Below are 22,061 nucleotides of genomic sequence, written 5' to 3'. Positions count from 1 at the left end.
TTTAATTTAGGAGCAAATTTTTTCTAAGTCAGAAAATGAATTCAAAAGTTTAATTTAGGAATGAAAAAAAAAAATCATTAGAAAAATAACTAAGTCAGTAAAAAAACAATAATTTGTGGAAGAAAAAGATTAATTTAGGAATGACCCCTCTTTGAAATAATCTCATCACTTGGGATGGAAAAAAAAAATTTAGGAGCATCCCTCCAAAAAAAAAAAACAAGTCAGGAAATAAAGTTTAATTTAGGAGCAAATTTTTTCTAAGTCAGAAAATGAATTCAAAAGTTTAATTTAGGAATGTTCCCTGAAAAAAATCATCACTTGGGAAATAAAGTTTAATTTAGGAATGACCCCCCTGAAAAACGATAATTTGGGAATGACATCATAGGCAAGAACGATAATTTAGGAATGACGTCATAGGAAGCGCCATCTAGCGAGCCTCAACAAGTGCGAAGCACCCATTTGTTTGATGCGCAGCAAGTGGGGAGCCCTATTGTTTGATGCGCAGCAAGTGGGGAGCCCTATTGTTTGATGCGCAGCAAATGCGCAGTCCTATTGTGCACCAAAACCGCTAAAATCACCCTACTTTCCTACTTTAACGTTGGGGAGGCATCTGGCTGGAATCTGTGATCTGTAAGGAGCAGAAACGATGTTTCATGAATGAAATCTCACTCTGTCGTCATTAGGGGAATAGGAATCTCAGAGATGAAAGTGAAGTGAAATAGCTTTTGAGAATGTCTTCTCACTATATGTCATCATTGGGGGTGGTCGGAGAAAACCTGGCCATGGAAAATGTGTGTTTATGTGTTGTGAACCTAACATGAAGTTTGGTTCTGTGTAATGTTTGCTATTGTGCTGCCACCTGTCATCAATTTTTCTAACTATGAGGGAAGTGTTATGTGTTAAATGTAAATAATTGTACCGTTGTGGATCTGTTCGCCTTCTGTGGCGAGACTTTTCAAGTTCTTCAACCGAGAAAGGTGCTTTCAGCATTTGTGCAGGGCCGTAACTATGATTTTTGCCACCCCCACAACTTTAAAATTCGACAATATTAGGAGGGTTTTCTTTGTTTCCACCTGAAATCGCCGTCCCCTAAATTTTGCTCCCCGGGGCAGTTGCCCCCTCTATTTCCGACCCTGATCATGTGTGATGATAATCAATTAACACTGCCAATTTCACTTATAATTCCAAGAATAAAAATTGCTGAGCATACTTGAAACATTTTGAACATTAATATCTCAATATCAGAATATTTTCGATCTGATAATTCGGTGAGGATCGCAGATAACAAATTTAAATGATTATAGATTCAGTCATCCATATTAAAAATATATAAAAAAAGATTATGAAATTAATGTTTATTCATTTAGTATATATTTTCGCTCATGATCATCAACATTAGCATGACATGCAATGTGCAAACTGTCGCATGATTTATAATAACCGAACAAACCTCGAAAGAAAGGTGGAATTCATTAGGAGCCAATGCGCAAATTGAAAAACATCGCATAACATGCTATTGCATACATGTATAAAAATCACATAACATGATTTATATCATTATCATTATTCTTATTATCATCGTCACATTGCACTTATAAATAACCGGGGACACATTTGGTATTGCGCATGCGTGCGACGCAAAACGCAATTTAGAAGAGGAGGAGAAAAGAAAACGTGTCATCAGTAAAGCACAAGTGAAACTAATTTGGTGCCACTCCCTGGTGCGGGACAAGGAATATGTATATGATGTGGGCTATTACCCACCTTCTCGATGCTTTACTAAGCAAGGATAATAGCCCAATATGATGGGATTCAGGAATGCGGTGGTAAAACCCTCGCATGACAGAGTCAAGAGGGAGAATTCGGACAGACAACAACACCAACAAAATTGTCCTGTGGCTTCTCTCTCTCTTCCTCCTTGAAGAAAATAACTCGGTTCTCTTTTTTTTTCTTCTTGGAAAGTTTCGTGTGGTTCTCATTAATCCTGTCCGGTTTGATTATAACCTTCGAGCCCTTATAATGGCCTTCTAATGACATACTGAGGACATCGCGCGGTTCTCTCCTTCCCTCTCCCTCCACTTATATGTATATCACACACCACCCTCGGCCATTATTCTACTTGTCCTCCGCCCAAACTTGATATAGTCTCTCTCTCTCTCTTGCATATCAGTGGCTGCTTACGCATGGGGTGACCAGATTACGAATAACGTTATCCAATGGGTACCATCTACAAATTGAGGCTAAGATCGGTTTGAGGATGGTCACGACGGAAAATGCGGAGTCGTTCTGGTGAGCCGACTTCACAAGTCGTCTTTGACAATACCCGTGGTCAAGAGTTCTGCTTTTTAAATTAGAAGTTCTTAACCTGTAGTCCACATACTCCTTGGGGAGTCCTTGAAGATATTTCATGTGCGTGCGTGCATGTGTGTGTGTGTGTGTGTGTGTGTGTGTGTGTGTGTGTGTGTGTGTGTGTGTGTGTGTGTGTGTGTGTGTGTGTGTGTGAAGTCTGTGAGCTTGGATGAGAAAATAATTAGCTTATTGTTTTTAAATTGCTATACACTGAATATTATGCTATATGCTATTAAGGGGTCCGCGGACTTCGTGTAAATTGGCACAAAAATTCCGTGGAATTCGATAGGTTAAGAACCCTTAGTTATAAAATGAAGTTTTGTGAAGAAAAGGGTCGAACCTTGCTGAAGAGCCACCTCCTAGTAGGACCAATTTTTCTGGTCAGGATCAATTTGTTTTGACAGATTATCTTTGATAGAGATCATTAACAACTAGTTGTGCAATCGTCTTCCACACACAGGCTTCTTTGATCAAAGCAATGACATCATGTTTATTTTCGTCCTGTGTACCATTCCTATACGCTTCGTGAGTCGAAATGCCACACAAGAGTGCTATACAGAATTAAGAAAAGGACTTTTTGATGACCCCTCAAGGGGCTCCACTGATTTGGCTACAAATTAACAACTTTGATACTTTGAAACATGTGCAGGCACATTGTCTCATTGAAACAAAAACTGTCTAAAAAGTAATGAGAGGTGCCTCAGAAAATAGAAATTCCGTCGAAACGGTCTTGATATTCCTATATTTCCAAAATATGGCTCTGTCATTGCATATGTCAGTAATATTTAATAATATCGAGTCAATCTAAAGTGTTTCTCATCAATGAAAACATCCCCCCATCTTACTTAGCATCGAAAGATACAGGCTTTTTAGCCAAATCACGTCGCTTTCGTAGGTGCTGTTTTTTTTAATGGAGAGATTTTCATTTCGTTTTGCATACGAGACATCTAAAATTTTTTTATCACAATAAGCACAGTTAGTCCAATGCAAGGCAAATTTTATTCCTCCTGAATTACATCAGAGAGATTTATTTTTCCACGTAAAATCAGTCTGTCTCATGGAAAATCGTCTTTTTCTGCAATGGTAAGAGAAAGAAGCCTTCTTGTGCAAGCTTTCAGTCCATAATTCTCGGGTCCATTTATGAAACTGTGTAACTAACAGCCTTCAATATTTTAGTTCTTCTCGCCATTTCATGATCAGACATCACGTTTTCTATGACAGCAAGCTTTTCGCCCCTTCAATAGCCAATAATTAGTTTGTCTGTGGTATCTTCACACTTTCAGGAAAAGAATTCGATTTAGCAGTGCATGACTGATCAAAACGATCTCGATTGCTACGCCGACATGAGAAGTATTGCAATTTCTTTCTTCGATGTCAGAAAACACGCGTGTTTTTATACTTTTTTCCCCCGGGTTTTGACTTTTGCTATAATTTCAACAAGTTTTTTTTCGGGAAAAGTGCAGTAACCATCAAAATTATTTTCAATGGGAAATGTTTAGTTTCACTTGTAGTTATCACTCTACAATTTTCATGCATGTATAAGCATAAGTTTTGAAGATATTGGGATTATTCGGTTGTCTTTAAACTTTTACTATCCTCTTAGATACTAGTATAACATCTGTGCTCCCTCTACAGAAGCATAATTCGATCCATTTACCACATAGTCCATTCTTCGAAGTTCATCATTCATGCAATCATTCTCCACTTTTTTGCGGGTTTCCAAGAAAGCCTCGAGCACTTTCTGCACCCACAATCAGAAGAAGAGCACCCATGTGACAACACTGACACATGAATAATCTTAAATCAGCATTATGCTTATAAAAAATCTTCCAATGCTGGGCCGTCTTAATAGTAACATGAACCCCTGACGACAAAGTGATTGTTCTAAGACGCCCATATCTTGTTCAAAATGACTGTCTACCAATATACATGCTTCCACTCTGAAACTCCAACCAGGTCTTATTTTCATGATGCCCCTTCTGCGCTTGAAACCCATGATCATGTCTTTAGACTGAACTGCTTCAATGCAACTTACACGAGTAGAGTTCAATCGTAGTCTATAACTACGATTACATCTGTCAATAATACATGAGGATGAAATCAGACATCGAGCATTTTTGGATACCCTCCATAAACACCACGATGCTCATGCACAAGCAAACAACAGTCCCAAGATGCCTACATTACATGATATCTCCAGCTAAGAATACGAAAAAAAAAACCAAACATATAATGAATATGACAGCCATTTCTTTTTCCACAGACTAATGGACAAAGAAAGACTACATACTTACGTATGCGGTTGCAGTCATCATCACAAGAGATAGATAGAGAGAAGGTGGTTGTGGTTAATCGGGGGTGGTTCCCCCCCCCCCTTTAGATCCCGTCGTATATTTCAAGAGCTATCACAGACTTTAAGAAAAAATAAAAGATTTTTCTACCACCTTGCGTGACATGGGCAGCTGATCGCGATATCAGATAAAAAGGCTCTTCTTTATTACTTACAGGTAACCACCACCATCACCAGTCAGAGAGTGAGAGAGAGAGAGAGAGGATGGGGTTCACATACACAATATTACCCTCAAAAAAATCCCCAGTCCATCACGCAACTTGTGTGATTAATAACTTCAACCAGACAACGGACTAAAAACTTCACTATCTTCCCGAGGATAAAAGAAAAACTCACCCAGTACTAACTAACTTCAAGAAGAAGAAGCAAAAGAAGATGCCAAGTTGTTGACCTTGTGGTCCTTTTTTTTTTAGCCATTTGATGACGATGGACAAGGTATGAAATGAAATACAGTATACATTAAGAAAAAAGCTCTTTTAAGGACTTAGAAAAAAAAATAGGCAATGGACATCACATTTTCTCCATTGAGTATCACGCAAGCAATTGATATCAATGTTAAAGTGTAACGGTTGCGACGTTTTCCCACGGTTAGTAGGTATGTAGATAAGAGAGACTTTTTTAATGACTCTTCTTGGATTGCTTTATTTATTTTTTTCTCGAGAGGAAAAAGGTGTTATTTGGATGGACACGAAAAGTGACAAGATGTCTTGATTTTTCTCGTGCATGAAATAGACTTTATCTCTCCCTAATCTGATATAATTTCGGCTGTTCGGCAATCGATTATAATGGAGTAAAAAAAGATAAATTTGTGGCTATACGTAGAAGTTCTTCCCTTTTATGGTCGCATTTCAATGCCCGTGTTGTTTTCTGATTGAGAAATGGCTTCTAGGGGTTATTGTGAGACCATCGATAGCCGTAGTATAACGCGTCGCTCTCTTTTGATGATGGTTTGCTGAGGAGTAGAAGTTTAGGTAGTATGCAGAAAACGTGAATATCAGCTTGCATTTGGCTCACCAGTTAACGTGAAAATTCAAGCATTTACCATCTTCAGTTCAGAGTATGGCAGACTGATGCAGCACCAGCAGAACACAAAACAAGCACAGCTTTGACAACATAAATACTTTAGCAGCCACTACATTCAGAAGACATATTCCGGCATGTACCAATTCGTAAGGAATTCCGTGCAGGAATGTGACAGAAGCTTTGGTTTGTTATGTCTCAAATGAGATTTCTTTTTTCGTTCATCCCGTGCTCGAGTTCGTATATGCAAGTAAATTAGGCATTTTTAGCGGATAGTTTTCATTCGCAATTCAGATTACTCTAAGTCAAGGTATCATGCGTAGCTATAAAACAGTTCAATGTACCCTCTAGAACAGTGTCTCCCAAAGTGGGAAATAATTCCCCTCCCCCCCCCCCCGGTGGGCGATGGAATGGTCCGGGGAGGCGATATAAGCTACAAGTATAACATAGGATCCTATGGGCTCACTTGAGTTAGGAGGTTATGAGAGAGAAAAATTCTGAAGAAGGGGGCGATGGAACAAAAAATTTTGGAAACTATGCTCTAGAATTTACCGGTTACGGTATCAAAACACGTGCAAATAAAATCACGGAACTAAAGAAAGAAAAATTCAGCAAACACACAATGGAAAAAAGCATCGAAATTCATTTCATTTTGATTGATTAGCCATCGGTTCAAAGTATGGTAATCGCTCAATCAAACCAAGACTGTGTTATAGCTGCAGTTGTGCTGTTGAGTAATCAACAGTTCAATGCATTTCCGACCATGGTATCGTGTTACACACACTGAGTGTGGTTTCTGCTAAGGTTGGATGATTCTGAATGAATAATGCGACAAAAAAATAATTGTATTTTTTTCTGTACAAAAGAAAAGAGGAAAACACTGAAATAAAATAAGTTTTTGATCAAAATATCGTATCTTCAGACTTAAACACTATCCAGTTGTGGCTGAAACGTTCTCGGGAGAGTAATTGCAGCTCGTCATCTTCCTCCCACAATCATCCAGGAGCTGAATACAGTGCTGTTGGATAAGTAGAGCTGGCTGTCACAGGGATCCCTCCCCTAAACATCCTTTTTCCCAGTACGAATTCACGTTGCACGACCTCAATAACAGTAAAACGGGGGGGGGGGGAAATTATACTCCTTATTACCTCTTCCTTTTTTTCTTCAATATTTTAAGTCTTGTGTTAGACCAGTGCCTTGGCTTACGCAAAGGGAGGGGTTGGTGTTCTAACCCCCCCCCCCCAAGCCGAGATTATAGTGTTATTTTGGAGGAAAAAACGTAAACCCCCTTGAGAAGAAAAAAAAATCAACCCCCCCCCTCGAGAAAATTCTGTGTACGCCTATGGACCAGTGCTACCCAAAGTGGGCAATATCACCCCCGGTAGGCAATGGAATGGTCCAGGAAGCGACAGAAGCTACGGGTAGTAACATAGGATTCTATGGGTTCGCTTGAGTTGGGGGCGATGAGAGAAAAACATTTCTGAAGAAGGGGGCTGATATGGAACAAAAATTTTGAGAAACTATGTGTTAGACCATTTGACACTGATGCGTCGCAATTAACCTGTACTCGGGCCCCATAACCTGCAGAGCTGTCTTCACAAGCTCCGAAGTTGTGTCCTAAACATTCTTTTCAATGAAGGGATGCATTAATTGATCATACAATGGTCGGGAACCACAGCTCTCAACCACGCGACCTCCACAAACAAAAGGATATCAAAAACCGGATTATTACCTAAAGGCAAAAATGAAAATTTTTAATTTTATGTGTAAATTTACTAGAAAATCGGTATTAATGATCCGTGTAAAATTGTGGCACGGGGGGTCCCACTAAAACTCGAACAAGGATGTGTGAGTCTCAGGGTTGGTCTTACCAGACGGTGAGAGGGGAATCGAAAATGCTCAGAAAACGAAAATCATGAAAATTCAGAATAAATGAAAAAAAGTAGTTTCAGAGTTGATGAAAACTCCATACATGACGGAAATTCCAAATTTAGGGAAAAAATAATTCCAAAATTATTTCTTTCCGGATGAAAATGCAGAATTTTTACGGAAGAAATTATTGTTGCCGTAAATGCGCACACTCCCCCCCCCCCCCGCAAAACGCAGAGCCCGATGTGACCGCTTCCGCTAAGGGTGACTGGCGAATCACGCCCGTTCCCTAAAATTTTTCTAATTTCAAATGCAAAGTCCTATTATTCTCGAACCCAATCCGGAACAGATAAGTCAAAGAATAAGGACCCTCTCTTCCTAGAACGAATTTTAATTCAAAGGTCCGTAATAGGGGGTGCCAACCCTTGATCATTGTACCTATCGTACATCTCCATGTAACCTTCCAAATATTCTCTCGAACATTCCATATTCTTAGGGTTTAGCCCTCCAATTACAAACACCCTCCCATGTTTTTGTTTTTTTTAAGAGTTGAAACCACGTCAAATATATCCAAAAAAGAAATTGACGATAATAAAATACATGGGGTAGTAAAAAAAAAAAGCGTCTAATAGTAATAGGAATGGCTGATGAGTGTACAGTCGCCCTGTACCCTGTCATTATGGACCTAAAGATAGAGGAGACCGTTTCTCTCTCTCTTGTACAAGGACTTGTCCAGCAGCAACAGCAGGGCGTACGAAATCACCTCGTCTTTTAGCTGGAGGGCAGGTTAAAGAAAAAACCCGAAGAAAACATGAGAGGGAGGGTCGACATGTACGCCATGTGTATGCATGTATGTACACCCCCGAGAAACCCATTTCTCCTGAAACCTGCACACGCACATTTTCCATGTACCCACTTGATATTCTCTTGGGGTGTTCTCTCTCTCTCTCTCTCTCTTTTCTCTACGTTCCTTTTTCTCTTTTTACCTGAAAATGACGCCCCCTGTCTGTCTTCTGTAGCCGAAAATACCTTTAAAAAAAAAGACGCCCCCAAGGCAACAAGGGGGAGGAGATGTGTCTCCCCCGTTCTTAAAAGAAAAAAAAAATGCCTACCTTTTTACCCATTATCCGTCCGCCCTTGTCTGTCCCTGGTGCGAAAAAAAGAATGGTACCTGCGGGTCGCCAAGTCCACAACAAGTAGGAGGAGGAGAAGAAGGACCTTCAAGGAGATTAGGACCCGTAATTAACTAACTTCAAAGAAAGGCATAGGGTTGCTTAAGAAAGAAAGGCAAAAAAAAAAAGAAGATAGGGGGGAGTTAATTTCTCCAATGTACGCGGTGAAAAGAGGGTTGAGGGGGACCTCCTGGAATTTGGCGGATTGTGGCCAAGAAAAATTTCTAAGAAAATCTAGGAAGGTCATCATTTTCCTATTGTATTAAAATATTTAACTTGAGATTTAAATTTCCATTGTTGCAGAGAGTGATATTCCCCGCTGAGCTTTATATGTAATGTGTTCCGTAAATCCGTAAATAGTTTAAAAATTCTTAAGAATTGAAGGAGTTGGTATATTTGAATGCGCACGAAGGTTTCTAACAGCTGGCTGACGCCCTTGTGCGGGGAATCGAACGAACGTCTTCTCACTTGCCGGGTGAGATCGATAGTGGAGAGTGACATCATCCTTGAATAAGTCACCATCTGATGGCAGTGTCAACAATTCTGAACCTGAGTTAGATCTGACCGACCATGTACGGTCCCGTTCAGTTCACGCGAGCTCTTGATTGATGCTCTTGAAGAAAGATTGAAATTCGTTACCTTTGTATTCTGTTGGTCTAGGGCAGTGTTTCCCAAAGTGGACAATATCGTCCCTTGATGGGCGATGGAATGGTCCACGGGGGTGATAGAAGATATGACTATAACGTAGGATCCTATGGGTTCGCTTGAATCGGGAGAGGGGGCGATGAGAGAAAAACATTTCTGAAGAAGGGGACGATGGAACAAGAAGTTTAAAAAACTATGGTCGGCATGGACTTCCAACTGGTGTTCCGTGTAATCAAACACCACGGAATCCTTGAAAACCCTGGAACCCGGAGAGCTTTCAAAAAAAGGAAAACTTTCTTGTTATACTGAGATACTCACAAAGCTGTTCTTTATTTTGAGTTTTAACGAGATAGTGTCTTTTTAAAAAATTCAGGAGATTCAAAGAACAGCATAAATCAGGAAAAGAAACGTTGTTCGTTAATTTATGATGGTTTTTTTTTTTCAATTTTTCTCCGGCTTTTGAATTCAAGTATCTCTGCGAATATTGCACTTAAAAACGTAGAATTTTATTTTAAGACGGCAAAAACTTTCTAAATTTGTTTTTGAGGACACGGTGTCCGTATTAAACTTTAATTAATTTTTTTTTTTATAAATAAATAATCCCTTGCAACATGAATGACGTATCTGAGTTCTACACATTATTTTAATATTTTTTCTAATTGGGAAAATGAATCTAGAATCAACGATTCGCCAGTGAAATACGGCAAATGGGATTAAGTAATGACACCTGTGCACAGGGTGTCCTGTGAGTAGTAATGCGGCCTCTATCTCATCAACCGTTCGCCGTAGAGATATGATTCCAATTTTAAAAAATGCTCAAATTACTTCAAAAAATTACAGTGCACCAGTTTTAACAGTGGAAATGCAGCATGTCATAAAATAAAAAATCTAAATGTTTATATGATCACACTGTCCTCTAACTTTCAATTAGAGAGTTGTTGCCCTGTCTCTCCTGAAGCCAACAGACAAAAATACAAGTTTCTAAGTGCAATATTCGCTGAGATATTCGAATTGGAGAAAAGTTGGGAAACAGCATAAATGAGGGAAAGGAGTGTTGTCCGTTATAAACCAGAACCAAACTTAGCCCCGGGTATGTATATTTCACGTATTTACAATGTCTAAAAGCCAAGGTGGTTATGTTGTTCTTGCTCGTCTTACTAATATTAATTTACAACACACAAATAACAACTGTTAACATTTTGAAGCAAATTAGACAATTCAATCAATATTATTGTTCAAAAAATATTTTTCAATATCATATTATATTGAATTTTTCCATGTGACATATAATCAGAAACCAGTTATCAATCAATCACAATCTATGAATCACAACAGTTGTAGTTTTCATTTTATAGGTGACAGCTGTAGTTCCACTTCAGCGATGTTTTCATGTAATATATCTGTACTTCACAACCATACTATCGTATGCCCATTTTTGTCAATTTTGAGATATTAATACATTATCTTGTAGTTCTCATACTGTAGTTTAGGGCCATAATATTGTATTTTAGCTAAAATAATTTTTAAATTTAAATTTTTTTAACAAATGAACTACTATACGCTGCCCTTCGCCTAAATTTTATTGTAAAATAAATAAACTTTACGTTTGATTTTCTCTGCCGAATTTTTAATTTTAAATTCAACTACGCACACTTCTGATTTTTTGACCAAATTTCGCTGACTTCTGATTGCAGGATCGAATTTCACCATCAGTCGAACTATACAGTACTTCTGATCGTGAATAAAATTCCATTCGGAACTCAAATTTAATTAACTAAATTTTATTACCAGTTGATATCCAAATGTCATGCCGCATTCTGCAATACTTCGGACTGAGAATATACTACGACAGCGGTGTTCAGCAACACCTCCAACTGCAATTTTAAAATTTATTAATATATAGATACACATATGTTTATCCATTTATTGTGTTTCAAGCAAAAATATTTGTGTGAAAAATATAAATTAAAATGAGAATTCAATATTGGAATTTTAGGAAAATTTAAAAAAAATTGGCAAAAAAAAAAATGTTTGAGAAAACAAAATTTAGAAAATACACAAAATTGTAGTTTTTTTTTTTTTTTTTTTTTTTTTGTTAATGTTGAAGCCCATACAGAAACTGTTCAAACAATTCAATAAATGAAAATTCTTTTCACTGTAGGCATATTATACAGGGTGCCCTGCAAATGCTAATGCAGCCTTTATCTCATGAGCCATTCGTCGCACAGGTATGATTTCAATTTTAAAAATGCTCAAAATGCTTTAAGAAAATTACCCTATACCAGTTTTGAGAGTGGAGATGCAGTGTGTCATAAAGTAATAAAATCAAAATGTATGGTCACGCTGTCTTCTAGCTCCCAACTAAAAAGTTGTTAACCTGTCTCTCCTCAGGCCAACAGAAAAAATTACAAGTTTCCAAGTCCAATATTTGCTGAGATATTTGAATTCAAATACTTCGGAGACAAATTGGGGGAAAACAGCATAAATAAGGGAAAGAAGCTTTATATCTAAGAGTTTATGATTTTTTCCAACTTTTCTCCTATTTGAATTCATATATCTCAGTGAATATTGCACTTAGAAACATCGATTTTTTTTTGCCCCAGGTAGAGTATAGAGACAGAGCAATAACTTTCTAATTAGAAATTTACGACCAAGGGCAGTATAAAAATTTAGATTTTTAATTTTATGACCCACTATTTTCACTCTTGTAACTGATACATAATGATACCTGTACACATTTTTTGAGCATTTTTTTGAAATAAAATCCTTCTTCTACGACGAACGGTTGATAAAATAAAGGCGTAATTAGGACTTACAGGGAGGGCATCCTTTATACGTATTTTTCTTTTACACACGAAGAGTTCATTTCACTCATGATTTTAGTTGTTGGAAATGTAATGAACTCACACATGGCCCGACTTTGACTTAAGATAGATCCTGTGCAAAACAAACATTCCGCGGCTGGAGTTTAGATGTCTATTTAGTCAGTGAATATATCTTAATGAAGTTTGGGGCTCTAAATAAAGGGTCCCTGTGAAAATTTCCTACTCCCCCCCCCCCACTCGGAAATATGGAGCTGCTCATTACCATGCAATTACCCCTAATAATACTTAGTTATTGTTGGGGTTAAAGTTCGGAAATTCCTCAATAGAAACTAATAAATGTCACACGACGTAAACGAATTATGTTCCTTTTAAATTACCATTTCAGTTCGTTACGCATATAGCCCTTCAATACGTCTATTCTTACGTACCATTTACGCTAACAATTACGTAGAATAAATAAGTAACAATAGTGCCCCGTACAAAAAAAACAACAACAATGGACCCGTCCCCCCCCCCCCCGTAAATACGAGCTAATTATCCTCATGCCACGCGGAAGTATTATAAGTTTCTATCGTGATATTATTTTCGACGACACTTGGAAGTACAAAATACTATTTTCGGAGAAGGTCATTCAATCAATCGTTGACCACAATAGTCATTACCTAATAAATTCATTTGGCAGAGAAACCAGAAGAGATCCCTGGGAAAGGCCTCGTAATTATGGAATAAGCTAATATCCCGTCGAGATCAGTTCACAAATTCCATATCCACTTCGAACAATAATTAACGTCTTCTTCTTCTTCTTCTTCTCCTCCAATGACCAATGGTAATTTCGGGCTATATGTGAGGGAAAGATCATTCATTTTACTTTTCTTTTTCTTTTATCTTAAACTTTCGCCAATAACAATGAGCCATTGTTTCGTGGATAACAACTACGAACAGCAGCGAGCAATAAACATGTTATTAGTGCAATGATAGCAAATAAAAACGAGGGATCGGTAAGAAAAGAAAAAAAATGATGTTCGTGTCCTGTGTGCGGTAGAGACTGTTGATTACTGATTCCACTATTTTTTTATTATTATTATTATTATTATCATCATTATCATCATTATTATCATTATTTTCCATTCTGTTTGTTCTTGTCGATCCGATCGTCTTCTTGTGCCCGCTCTTTATTATGTCGCAACTAGTAAAAAAGAAGCCAAATAGAGATGATAATGGAGTCGTGTAGAATGTCAAAGTTAATCAGATAATGAGTGAAAGGGAGAGAGAGAAAATCTTGGAATTTCTTGCGATGTCCATTCCAGCCAATGGATGCCACTGACCCCTTGCGGCCTGTCCTTTCTTTCTCTTCCTCAACTGTATAACGGCCACTAAAATTGCGGCTAAAGAAAGGTTTGTCGGCATGATTATAGTGATAGTAATAAATTCTCGTAAAAGGAGAGTGTAACTGGCAGTTAAAGAGTCTGAAACTTTTAGGAATCATTATGGAAGTATTCCTGTTCATTATTGATGAGAAAATAATACAAACGGAAACTGCATTGGAATTTGGAAAACATTCATGGGAGTTTCACAGATACTAATTAGACAGAAGGACAAATATTCAGACTTTAAAACCATTTTTTGTCCTGTTATTATTTGAAATTGTTTTAGTAAAGAATGAGTTTTAAGACATTGTCTCTTTTTTTCTTCACAACCTTGAGTGAGATGATGCGATGTCTCATCAGTATTGTGGACGAAGTAAAGTAATCCAAGTCCAAGGGGCAGCTTAAGCAAGGGCGCAGTGATTGCTGTACACCCGGGCGGCAGGTTGTAAAGGGCAACAGATTAGGCTTTAGTCAGATTACAAGAAAATTGAGCAAGAAATTTCAAGTAGTAAAAGACACATGACATAACGCTTTTGAGCCACACGTTCACGACGCAGAGGTTGAGAAAACGTGAGGGAATATATACAGGGTCTATGATAGACGGTAAAGCGAGAAACAAGAATGCACTCTGTCACAAGGGGGGGGGGGGGGAATTAAGTACACATTTTGCCACTCCCCCCAAGCAGTTTTTCTGGAACGATCAAATAAAGCAAAAGGAGAAATTTGTTTTTTACCTGTTGGGCTCTAGAGCGCCAGAAAGGAATTTAAAATAAATTCCTGGATAAATGTTGCCTCGTTATACTTCCTCTTAACGGAATAAGTGTAAGTAATGATCATGGCCCGACTCTCCAAGGGAGGGGCTGACAAGGCTCTAGCTCAGGATGATTCTCGTCGTTTTTGTTTCTTCACCCTTTAAATTTCCAAGTGGGGGGGGGGAGGGGGTGCCAAACGTCCCAGCCTAGGAGCGTTGCTGCGGGTCGAGGTGGGGGGGGACATGGTAATGATGGCTCATAAATGATAGCAGTGATGTGAATCAAGTTATCTGACGTAATTAAAAACAGTAAAATAATCCTGAACCAAAATGTGGGACAGTTTCCTTTGAAAGCGGAATATATGCTCACGGACATTTTGTTCGGTAAACAATTATATGTGCGTGTAACGTTATATTGAAAAAATAAAAAGATTTATCCCAATTAGGACCGGACACAGGATTGACCTTTGAGGGGGGGAGGGGTAGAGAAGGCATTGTGGGGGGGGGGGGGATCGCAAAAATTTTCTTCACGAGAAATTTTGAATTACCACCCTTCAAAAAAGCATTTAAATTAAGAGAAATTGGTTAATATGCATGTATAATTTCAATTTTTTTCACTGAAATATTAACTTATACTTCATTTTTGGTTGGCTTGAAGGAGGGCAAGGGATAACCTGAGCACCACCTTGTTTATAACTCTGATCCCAGGGTCAGGCAAATGCCCTGTCAGTCACCGTCCATGGTCGTGTTTAGGATCGTAACACGAGGCTTTTCACAGAGGCGGCAAGGTAAACTTGCTCTCTCTGCCAAGTCTACTTCTCTCTCACGCACACGCGCACACACGCGCGCGCGAAAACTAGATTAACCAAATATTTTTCAACTGCACTTATAGGAATATAAAGAACCTCTGCTAAGTTTTAAGACTTAAATTTTTGGTTTCTTTCGAATTTCGCTTTTATGGTATCGTTAATATCGCTGCAATATGTTAGCTCGGAACTTCATCTTCTAGACTGAATTTAACACTTCCAATTGAAAAAAAAACAAAACAAATGTTGTGTCCTTGTAAAATCCTAGAAATAATATATTTAAAAATGTTATAAAATTTAAATGTCCATACTTTTCCCGAATCCTATACAGGGTCCCTAAATCCTGCAGAAGAGCAGTTAGGTTGGTTTTTCTGGAGGACATCCAGACCAGACGATTCACGTGGTCCCTACATAGTGGATTTATAGCTTGAAAAAATAGAAAATAATGATAAATCGTCTCGGGCGCGTTATTCCATCCTATACATATGATTTTAATATGGGAGTTATGCTCATTGGTTAAGATTATAATCACGTCACTAAACAAAGGCAAGCTGGGGTTTTTTTTATGACTATAGTGCTATCTGGGTTGGCGCTCAATTAGATACTGCTTATTCTATTACAGCGTGTAGGGTTAAGAATGTCGCATTAAAATAGGGATTTTGAAATTGAACAGCAGCAGTTTTCTACTCTGTTAATAATCACCAATATAAGACCGGCGATTATGCATATACACCGGATTTTTACGTTTAGTAAATATATCAATGGAGCAAAAGTGGGATAAATCCGGTTATTATACATTTCAACAGGTTATGCATGATCGCCGACCATTTTGGTAAGTTTAATAAATTTATCACTTTTACCTGCGATAATACAAAAAAAAAAAAACCAAGCATCTTTGATAAATTTGATAAATGCTAAAAACATCACTTTTATCGGCGATTGCGCATAATACCCAAGTGTCGTAGGTAAGCATGATAAATCGTACTATATTCATCACATTCGACAAATTTCAAGTATTTATTGAATGAACCAGGTATGCTTAGATATTATGTATCACAAAAATGATTATCCCTAAAAATGATGGCCAAAGTTTATCGAGTTATAGACAATAAAATTCAAAGTTCAGTACTTTTTCTCTAAGTAATGGGAGCCACGCTCAAAGTTATTCCAACGACAAATAATTCTGACTAATTTAATTGATTCTTTCTTTCAGACCGAGCACAACTCAGGTCTATCGCCATGGGCAATTTACTACCTTGTGAGTTGTGCCGGAAGTGTAAGTATGTGTCTAACAGTCTGCGTGCGTATCTACTGTAGGGTTACCAACCGTCCTCCTTTTTTGTCATTTCAAGCGTCCTCCTACGTTACGAAAATTTTGTCCTCCTTTTCAGGTTTCCGGAATTATTTTTCTTTTCTTTTTTATGGGGAATTGTTTTTTCTCCACTTTGAAACATATTTCTTCATTGATATATGAGTGTTTTTGATCCCCCCCCCCCCACACAGGCATTCGCCAATAGTCGTCGAAATTCCCGGAATTTTTCTGTTTCTGCTTTTTTTAGTGATTTTGTTTTAGAGTTCTGAGAAATTATCGTTGTGGTGGGTTTTATTCGTCGGAATAGGGGCGCCATCTATTGTGGAAGTTTGGATAAGTGACGTCACTAAGGATGCGGGCGCAGTCGTCCTTTCTCAGTTTTATGGTAATCTGGCAATACTTTTTAACAGGTGGCTCGCATTCGTGCCTCGAAGTTGGAAATCACGGAAAACCAACTTCAACTGACCACCAATATGGCGGTGGTAGAGTTCGAACCTGGGACCCCGCGATGCGAGTTCGTCACTACGACCGCTCGACCACCACAGCGGCATTTAATTAATTCACAGTTGATAGTGGAATAATTATTACAGCATCGTTAGTTATTCAATGAAATTTAAAGGAAATATTTTTTGGCCGTAATTTTTATTCGGGTTCCCTTGGAACTTGGCCGGAATAGTTCGTTTTCCGAAAGTAAATTCAAAAATTCTAAGTTGTGATCGCTATTATTATTTTTTTTTTACTTTTCTTTCTCATGAAGATTTTTTTAATTAGATATAATAACATAATTTTTTTTTTGTTCTAAAACGATGCTACGCAACATTTGACACATTCTTTTGTAACTGGAAGAGAGAGAGAGAGAGAGCGTTAAGATCAACGATTCAGGAATTACTCATCGGACAATGGTAATAGTAAAGACCTTATATGTATTACGGTGACTGTGATAAATCCGATCATTATGCATAATCGACGAGAATTTTAGTTAGTTTGATAAATTCCCCTAAATTTATCACATGTCTAGTTCCTCGTCATGAATAGTTCGCAAGCGTTGCTTCGTTGGTAAACATGATAAATCGTACTATATGATATACAGTACCATATTCATCACTGGTTGTTAACCTTTGGAAGAGCACGGCCAGGTGGCGATTGAGAAACCCCGCTATGCATGATAAAGGATAATTCATGCATATATTGTATCGTTGCATCGGAGTTACGATCGTAAAATTTGTTATCATTATATTGGGGTCGGACTAATAATAACGTGGTCTTCACGTATTCCCAAGGGATCAGCATGATCCGTCCAGGGAATTTTTTAGTGTTAGTAGACATCCATGCCCGAACCGGGATTCGAACCCAGACCTGCGCAGTGAGAAGCTAGTTCCTAACCACTCGACTGACAGGCGGCATACTAGACGAATTTAGAATATATTTCACATTTATCGAATTCCCTAATTACACTAGAGCGTTATGCATAATCACTGATAAAGTCAATAAATTTCAAGTATTTATCAAATTTACCAGCGACACTTGGTTACTTGGTAATTACGCATATTCGCCGGTAAAAGTGATAAATTTATCAAACTAACCAAGACGATTGGCAGTTATGAATAATAACCGCCGCATTTTACCGTGATATATAGACTTCAAACAAAAATTTTTTTTTCGAATATATATATATATATATTTAAAAAAAACCAGTAACACAAAGAGTTTAAAATTGAAGTTTTGATAATCCAATCGATCATCCTGAAAATATTCGAAATTACATCTATTTAAATAATATCAGACATAATAATAATTATTTCTAGACATAAGTTATTTTATTTTGGGATAAAATTAAATATTGATGTGCGAATAGGAAGTATTCATTTCCAATATATACAAATGGATTTATCGGTACGGCAAAAAAAGAAGCTGTGATTACCTCGTTTAAGTAACAACGTAAGTTTCATCTTCGAAAGGGACTTACTACAAGAAAACAACACCAACTAAAGCCAAAGAAGAATCATATAAAAAAAAGTAATAATAAGCTTAATAAATTATGTAATACTGTTTGGCTTTAGGCTCCTATAAATAATTAGTTTATCTGTTAATAAGTCTTAGAGAATGGGCTTCTTGTTTAATTACCATGACTAAGTCGACCACGCATTACCCACAGGCTAAAATAAAAAAAAAACGCTCTTCCTTCCCTATGTTAAAATAATAATTAAGGTCCGATCTCACAGTTCCCAGAACAAAAATATAAAACAAAATCGTGTGGCAACGAAAGAGTTTAAAAAAAAAACTTGCTTTTTTTTCTCCTCCGCTCACAGTTTCTTGTTAATTAAATGCATTTATAACTGTTAAATAAATAAGTGCGATAGAATAGTGTGATCATGACTTGAATAATAATCAAACCACGTTCTAGTCCTTCTATAAATGAACAAAAAGCGCGCCAAGTTTAGGAGAAAAATGTCTGAATATATAGAGTGAAGGCCGAATCGATTTCGAAACTAGAGTTATTGAGAAATAATTTCATTTTTTGTCGCGCCAAGATCATTGTGTGTGCATGAAGATCGGTCTGACCAGTACCTTCCAATTCAGAACTACGGTTTCCCGGGGAACATTTGCTTTTCTAGGGATTCAGACCCATATTGTCGATTCAGGAATGGTACCTTATTAACTCGGTTTCCGGAATGCTAAATAGGCCTACTCTTCGTTGAGGCAGAGCGGCGGGCTGTGTTCTGGTTAAGAAGAAAGCATTTAAAGCTATGTTGCATATCAAATTATACGCCCGATGAGTATCATGTGGAAATCATCAAAAAAAGTTGGTTCCATTTTTGGAATGAAGAGAAACGGTGAGATTGTTGATGGTTGCACGGAATCAAATAACGGTGTATAGCAGTGGTTTTCGACTTTTTTTTTTTCTGCATCATGTAACCCCTGGAAATACTTAAAACACTTGCGTACCTCCCAGAAAAGCTTTTGCGTATCCATTGAAATGCGTAGAAGTTGTGCGTTTTAATTGGAATGCGTAGAAGTTGTGCGTTTTAATTGGAATGCGTAGAAGTTGTGCGTTTTAATTGGAATGCGTAGAGAGGTTGTGCGTATTCCTTCGTAGGAGACTTAAAGTATATAGGTAATCTTAATTTGAATGAAAATTTCGGGTATCCCTTGGAATGTGTATGATCGTTGCGTACTCCTAGAAATGCGTAAAACTATGCACAGGCATACTTCTAGAAATGAATCAAAATGTGAATGTTCCACAAAGGCGTACAAAATGTCGTATTCCTTAAAATTCTTGAACTTTTTCACACAAAAATTCTTGTTGGTATATTTATGTACAATTGGCAACATCGTCTTTTACTGCAGAGTGACATGATACCGATTTCATTAGAAAAACCATGGAAGAACTAGAGTGCGCACATACGCTATATAGTCATAAGCGGATACAGGCTCCTTTAATAACGAGAGAGGGGGGAGTTGTTAAATCATTAGAGTGAATAGTGAATAGGGGGGGGGAAATTTACCCCCCTCAGCCCTCCCATCTTTGATACAAATACAATTTTTTGAGGGGAATGGGGACTGTAGGGGCAACCTTTACTTCCCTCCCTGTATCTGCCTATGCATACAGTACCTACATTTTTATTACATTCTATCTTTTCTACTTTATCCATCGTGTAAAAACTGACTTTCAGCGACAAGGCATGTGGAATCGTCAATTACAAAAGTGAATCGAATGTTGAAGAAACAACAAAAACTTCGGAATAAAGAAAATAAACAAATGATTAGTGGGTCTCTGTTTGATTCGGGACCCTGAGCCACGACGACCATCCAAATAAGGACTATCCAGGTGTAATCCAGGAGGTCATGCTTGAGCCCAGGTCCCATCGAAATTTTCATTATGATATTCAAATAGTAAATTTTAACCATTTAATTTCAGTGTTGCACTCATAGTTGGTACAATAAATAGTTAAAATGCTCTACGATCAATTACAAAACCATTCGAGGGGCTCTCGCTCATAAAAAAGTTGGGTATCATTGGTGTAAAGTCCAAAAAAGCTACACCCATTCTCATGTTTTATCTACTCAAAATTTATAATTAAAATATACGAGTTTACATAAATTTTGGATGAATAGAGAAAAAAATCACGACTACGTAGTACAGTTTTTATATCACCAAAATACACACGAGCTCAACCTTTTGCAGTCCTATGTCCAGATGGAAAAAATCGTTACTTCCTTGTTGAAACAACCTTTTACAACAGTGTTTCTCAAAGTGTGTGTCGCGGCTCCTGGGGGAACTGCCAACCTTTGTCAGAGGCGTCGCAGTGAGCAGGTGATATTGATCGGCGTGCCTATTTATTCTTTGAAATAAATAGGATAAATTTCTATTTGTATTATTTTATAAGTGAAAAAACACGAAGTACGATTCATACTAAATTATTCTGGGGAACGGCAGATAAATTATGAATTGGGCAAGGGAGGCGCGGGTCACAGGAGTTTTAGAACCCCAGTCTTACAACAAGAGTGCTCATCCTTTTCGAGAATGTGGGCCGATTCATTGGTTTGAAACCGTGTCGCGGGCCACTTAAGTGATCCGGAAATGTGTCGAGAATCACTAAAATGATCGTTAAATATGCCGCAGGTTGCTGTTGCTTGAATGATCTGTAAATGTTACGCGGGCCACTTAAGTGATCTGGAAACGTGCCGTAACCGCTTAAATGATCTGGAACTGTACCGTGGAAAAACGTAATTGAGATGAAAATGTGCCGCTGGCCACTTAAGTGATCTGTAAAACCTGAGTCACACACACACACTTGAGTAATCTGGAAATGTGCTACGGCTGACTTACGTGACCTCGGACCACTTAAGTGATGTGTGGAAATGCACAGCGGGTCACTTAAGTTATCTGGAAATGCGTCGTGGTCCACTTTAGTGATCTAGTAATGCTCCGCGGGCCATTTAATTGAATGAGAATGTGCCACGAACCACTCAAGTGTTCTATAACAACGCTCCAGGATGCTTAAAATGATCTGTAAATTCATTGCCGGCTGCTTGAAGAATCTGGGAAATGCCACACACTCACACCAAAGCTCATTTTTACAAGATTGAGTTTGAGGTCGTGTGCCATATCATATCACTCCGAGGGCCATGTTTGGTTCGCTAGTCATGAATTGAGCATGCATGCCTGACAATCATGGGAAGGTCCTTGTGATTTGGTCCCTGATAAATTATTTATATATATATATATATATATTATTCAAAATTTTTTTATGCGTTTGTTATTTGAGGATGTACACCAAACACCAAGGGTGCTCAACCTTTGAGAGAGTACGGGCACTTCACTCCTTTGAAAACGTGTCGCGCGCCACTTAAGCGCTCTGCAATTGTGCCGTGGGTGACTCAAGTGATCTGGGAATGTGCCGTGGGGGACTTAAGCGATCAGGAAATGTGGCGTGAGCCACTTGAGCCATCTAGAACTATGCCACGAGTAACTTGAGTGATGTGGAACTGTACCGCCAGCCGTTTAAGTGTTCCGAACTGTGCCACACGTCACTTAAGTGATCTGTCAATGTGCTGCGGGCCACTTGAGTGATGTGGAACTGTAGCACGGGC

Source organism: Pholcus phalangioides, unplaced genomic scaffold (genome assembly GCF_987345545.1).
Source record: "Pholcus phalangioides strain wild (caught in Gottingen) unplaced genomic scaffold, Ppha-v1.0 ptg000015l_1, whole genome shotgun sequence".
Lineage (NCBI taxonomy): Eukaryota > Metazoa > Arthropoda > Arachnida > Araneae > Pholcidae > Pholcus > Pholcus phalangioides.
Note: the sequence above shows the minus strand (reverse complement) of the source record.